The 12,988-nt window shown below is 36.5% G+C and overlaps 1 protein-coding gene across 5 annotated transcripts in view; it reads right to left on the reverse strand.

Annotated features, from left to right (window-relative positions):
• LOC140201512 (KH domain-containing RNA-binding protein QKI) overlaps nucleotides 1-12,988 on the reverse strand; it is a 552,710-nt gene that overhangs the window by 119,470 nt on the left and 420,252 nt on the right. The window lies entirely within an intron of this gene.

A 12,988-nucleotide genomic window follows, 5' to 3' on the forward strand; every position in this document is an offset into this window, starting at 1 on the left:
TATTGCCCACCAAAGACCTTGGATATTTTGAATACGACACAAGAGATGCTTTGTGAATCTCTCTTGGTCTTACATTACTATTACTACTACTACTATTGGAAGGATCTTACTCTGGTAAATGTGTGTCTCTGCTTCCTACTTCACAACATCAACTGCATTTCACACCTATTAATTGGTTATGAATCCTTAAGGTGGCAAAATTAGTGATATAATGTAAGCCCTTTTTCTTTATAAAAGTAAATTTACGTTCTTTTTAATTCAGATTGTTCTCAAGTGGAAGTAACTATTTGAATCATTGTAAAATCATTAGATGTTTAACAGCTTTATATTCTCAGTGGTAATTTTATTAGGTATACCTGTACACCTGCTCGGTAATGCAAATATCTAATCAGCCAGTCGTGGTCAAGAGGTTCAGTTGTTGTTCAGACCAAGTATCTGGAGGAGGAAGAAATACAATCTGAGTGACTTTGACCCTGGAATGATTGTTGGTTCCAGATAGGGTGGTTTGGGTACCTCAGAAACGATTGATTCCTTGGGATTTTCACGCAGAGTTGTCTCTAAATTTATAAATAATGCTGCGAAAAACAAAACAAAAATTCAGTTGGTGGCAGTTCTGTGGGCAAAAATGATGTCGGTCAGAGGAGAATCGCCAGACTAGTTTAAACTGACAGTAATTCAAATAACCACATACTACAACAGCAGTGTGCAGAAGAGCATCTCTGAAAACACAACATGTCAAACCTTGAAGTGCATGGGTTACAGCAGCAGAAGATCACAAACATACACTCAGTGACCTCCTTTAGGTACAGGAGGTATCTAATTTTATATGTTTTCATAATCAAGACTGCATCTGCTTTAGAGACAAAATAAACTGTTGATGCTGAAATCTGGAGCAAAAAGTTAAAAGCTAGAGGAACTCAGCAGGACAGGTAGCATCTATGGAAGGAAGTGAACAGTCAACGTTACTGGTCAAGACCCGACTAATTAAAGGGTCTCAATTGAAAATGTGGACTGTACACTTCCCTCTATAGATGCTGCCTAACCTACTGAGTTCCTCCAGCATTTTTCTTTTTGCTCTTCTATCTTCTTTCATATTTTTGAATAATTTCCAAGAACTATCTTAAAGATTCAAAGACTTTCTTTAAAATCATCATCATTAGACAAGCTTACATAACAAACACCAGAAAATCTGCAGATATTAGTCCTAAAGGAGGGTCTCGGGCCAAAATGTCGACTGTTTCTTCTTTTCCTTAAGCGCTGCTTGGCCTGCTGAGTTCCTCCAGCATTTTGTTTGTGAAGCTTAAGTAACAGAGTGGACATCTTTGCATAAATACCTCGAGTAAGACATGTCCCTGTTGTAAGTTTGCAAAGCATAAGTATTAAGCAAATTTTTAGCTATTCATAGAGCCAAGATACAAATAGATGGATCTTCTGCAATAGCTCATGTTCATATAGGACACGTCATCCACTTCAGTGATCAAAGATGCTTTACAGAAATGCTGTCAAACAAAACTTGCACTAAAAAGAATTATTAGGATAGGCAATTAAATCATAATTAAAGAGGTAAATTTTTTGGTAAAGCATTTTATAAAAGGAGATAGAACTTAGAGAGGGAGCTCAAGAGTTTGGATAGGTCATGATGGGGCCAGAAATGCAGCAGCTTTTCTGGCATCTTGTCTATCTCCAATGAAAGTTGTGTGTTTTCATTCTTCCTAACTAGTTGTTCAGGTTGTCACAAAGCTTATTAAGCTTTCATATTACAAAGTGAGGTGTCTCATTTCCCAAAAATTTACCCTCAATTTGTCAAAAACAAACCTCATCAAGGGAGCAAGGCTCTGTTTTTTTCTTCGGCTTAGCATTTTAAAAATTAAAGTAACTATAGAATATTGTTAAGTACTCTTGGTTGAATTGGCAATATAAAATGAGAAAGCATGAAATAAAGGGAATTGATTGTATCCTGACACCCATTACATAGAACAGAATAGATATTGAACTATTAAATACAAAAATGCTGCAAACACACAGCAATTCAGGCAGCATATGAGGAAAGAAAACAGAGTTAACATTTTAAGTCAAAAACCCTTTAGTACTGTGGAAAAAAACAAGTTAGTTTTAAGTTGCAGAGAAAGTGGCAAGAGGGATGAATGTGACATAAGAAATACCTTGACAGTGAGGGCATGCTTGCAATGCGGATAAGTTATCGTGATCCTTAAGGTTATTAGAGGGTGGTAACACACACAAGTAGCAGGGCAGTGAAACTTGCCCAGCAAGTCAGGCCATGCAAAGAAAGTCATAGAGACTTGCAGCATAAAAACAGGCCCTTCAGCACAAGGTGAGCATTGAACCCAGGTCTCTAGTTCTCTGAAGCAATGGCTCTACTAGCTATGTCACTGTGCCACCTAGTTTGGCAACAGAACATTTAATTCATAACCTGTGTCACAAGCAAAGAAGCACAGTAAGTTATAAATAGCAGGACTGTGGGATGTAGCCAGCAGGTCAGGTTGTGTTAATGAAGAGAGAAAACTGGACCATTACCACGGATGGATGACTTTTGCAGAAATGAAGAAGCTTGATAACAGAGAAAGTGAATTTGCATGGCGAACCATCCTCATTCCCGCTAGTTTTTTTTCTATATACATTTCAGATTTTCTGCAGCTGCAGTTTTCTTTTAATATTCATCAATTAAGGAATAACTGTGCTTCTTCTGAATCACCGGAGAACATTTCGGCCTATTGACCATTTCAGCTTCCAAGCTATAGTGAAAGCTGGAGGCTTAAATATACTCTCACACATTGTTATTATAAATCCATGGTTAATCATTAAACCATTGATCACAAATAACAATGGCAAACATACACCAGTGTTCTAGAAGTGCATCAAAGTGATAAGTAATGGGTAATGCAGATTCATTCTGCCATGTACTTTGTAAAGCCAGCAACAGTGCTTTTAATACAGTTTACTGTGTGGTCCAATTGTCACATTCTGAATATACTTTCACATAGTCAAAAATATGTGGCTTCAATCTTGCTAAATCATGTCTTCTTTTGCACCACAGGAATGTATTGTAAATACAGGTACAGCTATTGGTGACCAGCTTAGTGTTGGTGCAGGCTTAGTTGCATAATAATGACAGCAAGTAGAACTTTGCATTTAAAATTTCTCTTGCACACTAGCATTATGTTTTTTTAAAGTTAGTTCGCTAAGCAGCTGACGAAGCCAAGGAATTAACTGGAATGTATTTCTTCCAAATGAAGCATCTTTACATAAATCCCTGTTCACAGTTCACAGCTACGATTTTATTCCAGTGACATTTCAGCTCACCAGATGTGGTTTTCTTTTTAGAGTTACAGTACTGATACATCAGTAATCTTGTTCACTAACCTTATGGTTTTTTTTTCTGAAACTCTTAAAAACGCTACATCTGTTGATTCTTCCTCATCTATTCTACAAGATTACCCTCAAAGAACTTTGGTAGATTCTTCAAACATGATTTCCCTTTCATAAATCCATGTTGACTCTGCTGAAGCATATTACTGTTTTCTAAATATTCTGATTTCAGAACCTTTAGTATAGATTCCAGTATTTTTCCAACACATGATTTCAAGTTAACAGATGGAATGTTCCTTCTTTTCTTTGTTCTCCCTCTCTTAAAATGCAGTGGGGTCACAATTTGGATCATAAGATATTCTGGAATCTGTATAATTTTAGCAAGTGATAACCAGAGTTTCTGTTGTCTCTGTAGCCTCTGCTTTCAAAACTTGGGTTTGCAGATTATCGAGACTTAAGGATTTAACAGATTTCAGGCTTGTTCATTTCTCTAGCTGTATTCCTAAATACTAATATCCTTGTTTACACTGAATCCTGGCTCTGCATTATGTTTGGGAGATTAATTTTGTCATCTTCCATAAAGACAGGCAGAGGATTTAATTTCTCTACCATTTTCTTTTTACCCATTATAAATTCTGCTTTCTTTGTCTATTTGCCCTGTATATCTTTTCCTTTTTACATCTCTCAAGAAGCTCTTACTGCTCGTTTCTTGCTAGTTCACTCTTTTATTCTGAATTCTCTTTCATTATCAATTTCTTGTTCGTATATTCTTGTTCACACATGAAATTGAAAATTTCATCTTTAGTATCTGGTTGGACCTCATTTTTGTATTTTTTTCCTGTGCCTAAATGGAATATATATTGCAAATCATTGATTAATTATTTAATGTGAACCACCGCCTGCCTATTTTCATTCCCTTTAAAGTTATTTCCCAGTCTAATATTGCCAACCTACCCTCAGTCATTCATAGTTTCTTCTATTTAGTTGGAAACCCCTGGTTTAAGATTGAGCTGCCTCAACCTCAAGCTTAATCAACAGTTTATTGAATTCAGGTTTCTCTTTCCTTGGAGCACTTTTACAACAGTAAGTGTAAAGCTTTTTAAAGTCCAGCTAAGTAAGAGGTGATGTGACTTTTGAAAGTGTACATCTGAGGCTGTTAGGAAGCTTCTCTTTGTTCATACAAGTTTCAAAGTAAGCCATGAGAAAAGGATGCACTTAACTACCAAACTTTGCAATTTTCTATTCCTGCCTAGAAGATAGGTAGGAAGCTTTCATCGTAAATAAAGGTATTAGTGAATTACAGCCATATATCCAAAGAAGAGGCACATTTCTAATGTTGCAGACAAGACAATCTGGCTGAATCTGTCCAGGGACTACAAACACATAGTAATTAGTAGTCTCTTCTGAATGTCAGAGCAGAATTATGATCGTAATGTTTTAGCTGGAGGATAAAAGGATTGAAATGAATTCTCCCTGCCAAGCTAAATGAGTTTCCATGGGAATTTTTAACTTGTAATAAGGATTTACTTGAGGCATTTGGTGGGATTTTATAAACTCATAAATTTATGTTTAAAAGGAAGATCCCTAGTTTTTCTGTTGAAGCCTAACAGCAAGTAAAACTGTTAGAAGGGGTCTTAGTTTATAATGAGCATAAGCTGATCTGTGCTTCGGCGCCAGTATTCAGTTTATTAAGGTTAAATAGCTTCTGCCAAATGCTGCACAATGATCATATTTTAGAAGAATCAGTTTGTTCCACATCCTTGGAGTAAATGCTGAATCTGATTGATCCAAACAAAAATTGGATTTCCTCTTGTAGATTAGATCCATTTTCTATTAAAATGGTTCTTTGTGGTGTTTCAATAATGATTAACTTGTTACTGATTTTTAGCTTTTCCTTAGTTTGTGTAATATTCATTTAAACACTTGTCAAATAGACTCTGAGTGGTAAAGGAGAATGGTTTTTAATTAATTTACGGCATTTGGACTGTTTTCTTTCATGCTGTCAACAAATGTATATGAATGCTAGTTTTTTTTCCCACTGAAAAAAATTACACTTTAGACAAAATCATTTTATTAAGTATATTCACCTAATTTAAGCTTTGTACTGAAATAGATGTATAGGACTGTTTTATTTTGTTTCTCGATACTTCCCATATCTTTAATCAAAATACTTTAATTTATATTGTAAATATGCAGTGTTTCTCAATTTTCATGTATTTCTGTGCAAATTGCAAAAAACAAAGTAATTTCACTGAGATTCACAATGCTTGCAATTTGCACCAGTATATGTATGATGAACAGTAGTTGGAGTGTAAATGGATGCTATCAGCAACTTTCATTTTGAGCATTGTAACTGAAATTGGAACACATTTTACAGTTTCAGAGTCATTTCTGAATGTTTATGTAGAATTAAATTTTCATTGCATTCCATTCTATGCAATTTCATGAAAGATTAAAATCACTCCGAACACTCTGAAGATCCTGGTCTCAATCACTTCAGCATGTTGTGGAAGATCGTTACCATGTACCCCAAGTGTTCTCTGTATTCTAAGGGAAGCACAGATCACTGTTGTATTTTCTTTGAACAAAGGCTATCAGGCTGAGGAGGTAGGCAGACTACTCAGTGTGTAAATGGGGCTGGGGGGTGGTTCTGGTGGAGGGAGAGAAGGGGCTTGTTTTGCTTTTGTTTTGTTGCTTGTGTTGTTCCACTGAATATTGTGGGCATACTATGTTGGCACTGGAATGTGTGGGACACTTGTGGGCTACCCTCTAGCACATCTCTCAGTTGTGTTGGTTATTAAAGCAAATGATGCATTTGAGGGTATATCGATGTATATGTATTAAATAAATGAATCTGATTCATTCATTCAATAATAATAGACTTTACACAGCTTCAGTGAGTGAAGAACAGATTGTACTCCTGTTCTTCAAACTCTCCTTGACCACCACTTAACAGTGCAGATTCATCTCCGCTCTACCCTCGGGCAACTCGAAGCACCTCTTTCCTCTCCATATCTATGGATTGTGAAACAATAAGTTCAGCTTCCTTCTTTCCCAATGGGCCATCCAATGTAACATTCACTAGAAGTACTGCAGCAGAATATGTTTCAGTAGTCACTTTAAAGGGTAAAGTTCTAACTTCAATTAACAAATGAATTGGGCATTGGACTTACCCACATGTGCTAACATTGCACTAAAAAGCTAAACAATGCAATATGTGCATTAAATGTTCATATAATTTCACATAAGCACAACTGAAAACTACACCAGAGCTAAACTGACCTGAACTTCTTGCACTGTGCGTTTAGCATTCACATGTTCAAGTAGTATTTCTAATTCGACATAGATTGGGGACTGCTTTGTCGAGCACCTTTGCTCTGTCCACAAGAAGCAGGATTTCCCGGTGGCCAACCATTTTAATTCCAATCCCCATTCCCATTACAACCTATCAGTCCATGGCTTCCTCTACAGCTATAATGAGGCCACTCTCAGGTTGGAGGAGCAACACTTCATACTCCATCTGGGTAGCCTCCCACCTGATGCTTTGAACATTGATTTCTTTAACCACACCCTACCCCCCTTTTCACCATTCCCCACTCTGGTTCCCCCTTTACCTCTTCTTTGCTCCTCGCCTGCCTATCACCTCCCCTTGGTGCCCCTCTTCCTTTCCTTTCTCCCTTGGTCCACTCTCCTCTCCTATCAGATTCCTTCTTCTTCTTCAGCATTTTACCTTTTCTACCCAACTGCCAAGCAAAATATAAAGTAAAATATTTGATAACCCAGCATGAGTACCTTAGGGGCTACACTAATTGAAACAGGTGTGAAATTCAAAGGTGCTGTTGCTCTCCATTTAGTTCTGTATCACCTGGGATTAACTGTTAGTCATTTGTAGAGAGAATATATGTTGGAGTTTAAATACTGGTCTGAGCACCTGTTTCTGTGGATATTAAGATTCCATGGTACTACTCCTCTCTGATGCAACTGGAGAAAAATAAAATATTTGTCTTTTATCTTATTTTATACAACCTTCCTAGCATGTTTGCCCATAGTAATACGTACTGCAATCCATTAGCGGATGATTCATTTTGAAATATTTCTTCTTGCTGGTAAGCACTGAATGCAAACCATGAAGTTGAGTTTTCCTTTCATGTAGCTGAAAATTAATCTGTGAATTGGTGGTGCACGTCAATGGGGATATAGTAATTAAGGGAAACTTTAACCTACATATAAATAGAACAAATCAAATTTCTATATTAATGTGAAAGATGTTGGATCTGACTGTTTAATTCTTAGATTAGACTGTTTAATTGATATTTTCTTTGCAGTTTAACATTTTATTGTCTACTTGAATTTTAAGTAGTTCTTATGGGCATATAAGTTTAATATACTTCCTAGTGGTTGATTACTTTGAATCTTTAATCTTAGCTTTTGTCTCTTCCTTCATTTAATAGAATTCGATTACTGTTTGTTTTAATTTTCTCTTTGTTTTATTAATGCTTCACAAAATGATTGTAAAGCAACAAGTTCTATGCCTCTTTCCTGACTTTTGAAAGAACCTTGGATTAAAAATTCAGAATCCAACAGGATGTATGTTAGATGCTGTTCAGGATGAATATTTTGACAAACCAAGTAGAGAATAGGCTATTTTGGCTTTCATTTGTACAATGAGAAAGGGTTAATTGAGAAACTTGTTGTCAAGGACATTTCTGAAAGAGTCACCAGAATGTGATAAAGTTTGACATTGAGCGTGATTGTGATGTAGTTCAATGTGAAATTAGGTTAGTTACCCCAAACAAAGTATGAAAGCTTAAGAATTGGCTGTGGCTGACTGGGAGAAAGACATCACGATATGACAGTAGACAGGCATAACCATTTAAAGAAATAATGCATTAAGTTGTAAAAAAAAAATCCTTTAAGGCACAAACCCAACACAAAAAGCGATTCATCTACTGCTGACAAGAGAAAATGAAGAGTAGTGTGAAATTTAAGAGATTAAAAAATATCTAAAATAGTAGCAAGGCTGATGTTGGAGAGCATTTTAAAATTCAGAAAAGAGGACCAAAATGTTGATCAAGGAACGAAGAAGTGAATATGAGAGTAGACTGGTTACAAACATAAAAATGAATTACAAGAGCTTTTATTGGCACATGAAAAGGGAAAAAGTTCAGAGGCCCCCTTACAGATGGAGCGCAGAGAATGAATAATGGTGAATAAGAATTGACAGAGGAATTAAACAATTACTTTATGCCTGTCTCCAGAGACAATGATACACAATACCTGTCAAATATATCACAGAATCTAAGCTCCATTGAGGATGAGAACGAGAATGAAGGAATTACGTATTTGTCAAAAATGGTAATAAGGAAGTTGGAGACCTTGAAAGCTGAAAAATCCAAATAATCCATTGAATTTTATCCAGTGTTTTGAACGAAGTGGTTTTAGAGACAGTGGGTGCAATGTTTACCATCTTCCCAAAATTTTCTTGATTCCAGAATTGCTTCTGTGGATTGGAAAGCTGCAAATATGATCTCAAGAACCATCTGTTAGCCAGTCTGTCCATGTCAGAAACATTGAATTTCTATGGCTACCCATTTACATTGCACTACATACACTTACTATAACTCATTTGTTTCAATGAATAATCACCCTAACGCTATCCGTAGTTAAAATACTGGAATACATACTGTCGCGAAACGTTTTATTACTATTGTTACTATTATTGGCTTGAAAATGTGTTTTAAAATGTATGGGAGAATTTAGGTAAAGCCTCATTTCCATGAGTCAGGTCATTCATAAACTGGGAAGTTTAAGGCATGGCTTACCTGGCAGCTAAAGATTTCTAAGTATTTCAAGGACTGGGTTTGTTTTGGTCCATTCATAAAACTCCTTAGCATCACACAACAGCTTGCCACTGCACTGTGCTTCACTATTTACAATTGGGATAGCACTTACCAGCAAGTCTAAATCGGTGGCTCTACAAATGGTAAGTACTGTATGCTAATAAATTCACTATGAGCAAGGGAGGATTTCACTAGTACTAAGATCTAAACTATGTTTTGATGATAGGGTGGCCACAGAATTAAAACTGGTTGTGTTTAGTAAAAGCTACAAGATCCAAAAATTCAATTATGTAGTGCCTGAAAGGGATTATGTGAAAGGAAATAGGAAAAAACAAATGCTTAAAATTATTGCTTTGATTGGCAAGGTCATCAGATGCTCCCAGGAGCATAAAATTAAGAACAAGGAAACAACTCAGGTAATAATATATGTGGACAAGGGACAGGATATTCAATGTTACTTTATCTTAAAACAGGTGACCAGTGATGTAAAACTGGGGTATCAGATTAACAAAAGCGGTCATAAATCACACATTAGTGAGCTATTGTTTTTCTACTTCTGAAATATTCACATTGCATTAATTCATTTAATTCCATTTCTAAGGCATTCTGTTACAGATCATGCCTACAACATTAGTTATTTCTGAGACTGCGTTCTTTCATTATGTACAATAAGTCACATTTATCATTTGGAAGTGTTAGGACAAGCACACAACTGCTTCTTTACTTTTCTTCCAAATTATCATCAACGTAAGCTTTTGAGTAAAGAATGCTGTATCCGGGAAACAGTAAATACTTAAGTAAGAACAGGCTTCAACATTATAATATAGCAAAGTGTTTAATTAAAAAAATGCTTTCATTTAAAACAAAAAAAAACATACAGCTCTCATGGGATCTTACAAGAATTAACCATATCAATAAATTGTCAAGGTTAAATGTCTGGTCTACCAATCAAAAATAATAATGAGTACAGGAACAACAGGAATTCTGCAGATGCTGGAGATTCAAGCAACACACGTCAAAGTTGCTGGCGAATGCAGCAGGCCAGGCAGCATCTCTAGGAAGAGGTACAGTCGATGTTTCAGGCCGAGACCCTTCGTCAGGACTAACTGAAGGAAGAGCTAGTAAGAGACAGGATATTGGACTTCAGTCTGTTCTGTCTACAGAGCAGAGCTGCAATCAGCAGTTATCACATGTCAAGCTTAGATTGCAGTTATTCTTTGGTCTGAAGTTGATAGGTTACAGAAATTTTTTTTGAAAAAAAACAATAATTAAACTACAACACAAACCCAGAAGTACTCACCTCCCATCCATCTGAAGCTTGTGTCAGATTTTGTCTCTTATCAAAATTGAAACTTATCAATGTATTTGCAAATGCTGATAATGCACAAATCACATATAAAGTAGTCCTTCCCAGGGTATATCACAGTAATGATCACATTTTGGTAAAATCATGCCCACTGGAAAATTCCAATGTATGATTCACCTCACACAGGTAGACATTTACCAGGTCTTGCATTTACAGATATCACTAGCATTCCCAAAAACTACTTTGCTTGTCTGTTATCTCCACTTCAGGAGACAACGGAAAAAGAAAAAAATATATCAGATTTCAAATTATTTTACCGATCACTTTGACATCTGGAGATCAATTCTAATCAATGTAGAGGCATCATTCAGTGTTACATATGGTTTATTACTTGGGTTAGTGTCTTTCTAGTGAGTTATTGCCAGAAGTTATAAGCAAGTCAGCAGAGGATCCTGGTAAGCAAGAGGCCAAAACAGTCAAACCAATGAGTAAAATACTGCAGGAACTTTCAGACTTTCTGATAAATTAACTTGTAATCAGGAGTAAAAACAATCAGAAGATTTCTCAGACCCTAAATCAGAATTTGAAGTAGAATCTAGCTTTGCCTGTAGGTTGTCTCATGCCATTGATAAATCTCTGCAAGAACTTACAAATCCTATCCCAAAGCTTATAACGTATCATGTCTTAGAAAACTGTATTTTAATGCTTAAAACACGTTTATTAAAAAATTGTTATGACATGTAAATAGAAAGAGACAGGTGGACCTGGAAGATGGCAACACTATTAATTCACATATTAATGAAAGGCTCTTGCATAAATCAGAGCTCATTATCTTCAGAGTTGAGAATGCAGTTTATGCTTCTACTTAATTTCCTGACTTGTGTTCTCCTATTAGGTGCAATATAATGGATAAGCACTCATATTCATTGTGTTCACACACCAATATTATACCCCACAGCAAACTCAATAATACTATCCATGCAAAATAGCAGGAGCATTTCAATAAACAGAGTGATTTTAAGAACTAAAGTCACTCATCAATCTCCAAATATTTACTGCTCACCACCTTTACAACTCTCTAGTTTACAAACATCCATAAGTCAATTTTGTCTGTAAGTCAGAAAATACACAAAATCACTCAATATGATAACTATACTTCCACAGTAATGTAATGAGAATTATTACGAAAAGAACAACTTAATTTCACAAAGTTCACAGCTATCCACTTACTCACTGTGAACATTTCATCTCTTCAGAATATTAAGTACACATTTCAAAATCATCAACACTGGAGTTTGAGAATATGATTACTACAAAGTTCAAACTGAGCAGACTGGGGCACTACAATTAAAATACACCCACAATACAACCTCACAGCTTTCACAAAAGAAGTTTTAAGTGAGAATGCAGACAAAGCTAAATGACGAGCAAACTATTTTTGATAGCACATTGAGCTATGGGATATAGTCTGGAAGTTTACATCATTTGACACCATAATAAACAACCAAGTGGCAAATTGCTTTATTAATCTTTTAATAATAAATTGTTATAAAGTAATGCATTTCTTCTGTTGAAGAAAGAAAGAAAAGCCACAGGGAAGGAAGGTGGGGAAAAGAGATGAGCTCCAAGTTAAAAGGAATGAAACAGGCAGTGAAGCAGATTGGGAGATGGGTACAAAAGGGGTGGGTGTGAAAGAAAGGGGAGCAAGGCTATGGAGATGGAAAGGAGAAGATCAAAAGAACATTAGAGAAGCGTCAAAGGGACTTTTGGGGAAGTGGATAGAGGGAGGGCACATGAGGAAGAGGTGAGGAGTGTGCAGGAAAAGGACCAGAGGAGAGAGCAAAGGGGGCAGGAACAAGAGGGGAATTGCTGAGGAGCAGCAAGATGGGTAGGGCTGGAGTGCTGGGAGGCAAAGGGTGCAGGACAACTGAATGACATGTGAGAAAAGAGAATTGTATGAAAAGGTAGATGAGATTAGAGGCAAAAGGAGCAGCATGGGCAGGGAAGGAGTGTGGGGATAAGAAAGAAATTCAGGAATAAGGGAAGTGAACTGAGGGGCCAAGAAGAGTGTGAGGAGGGAGGATAAGAAGGAAAATATGGGGTATGTTAGTCAGAATGACTATAGGTGAGAGAGAAAGGTGTTTGCAGTTAAGAGTGAGTAGGGCAAACATTAAGAAGAAAGAAGTGCATGTGGAAAAGTTTGAAGGGAAGGGCTGTAGTGTAAGAGAGGATAGCATGAAATGAGTGGCTCTGGCAAAGGAGAGAGGAAAGGAGTGCATAAAACCAGGAGCAATTTAGGGAGAGGGAAGGAGTATGCAAAGAGACAAGGTATGGAAATAGAGAGAGAAGAGAATGGACAAGTCACTCATTAGATCCCCAAGAAATGCTCCCTGAGATTTGCTGTTTTAAAGTTTCTTCTGCAGTCAATAAAAGTTTATGGATCAGGGAGCTTAGTTGGTCTTCCACGTTTCCAAATATTTTCTGTTCTTATTTCAGATTTCCAGAATCTGTTCTA

This window comes from Mobula birostris, chromosome 8 (assembly GCF_030028105.1).
Source record: "Mobula birostris isolate sMobBir1 chromosome 8, sMobBir1.hap1, whole genome shotgun sequence".
Lineage (NCBI taxonomy): Eukaryota > Metazoa > Chordata > Chondrichthyes > Myliobatiformes > Myliobatidae > Mobula > Mobula birostris.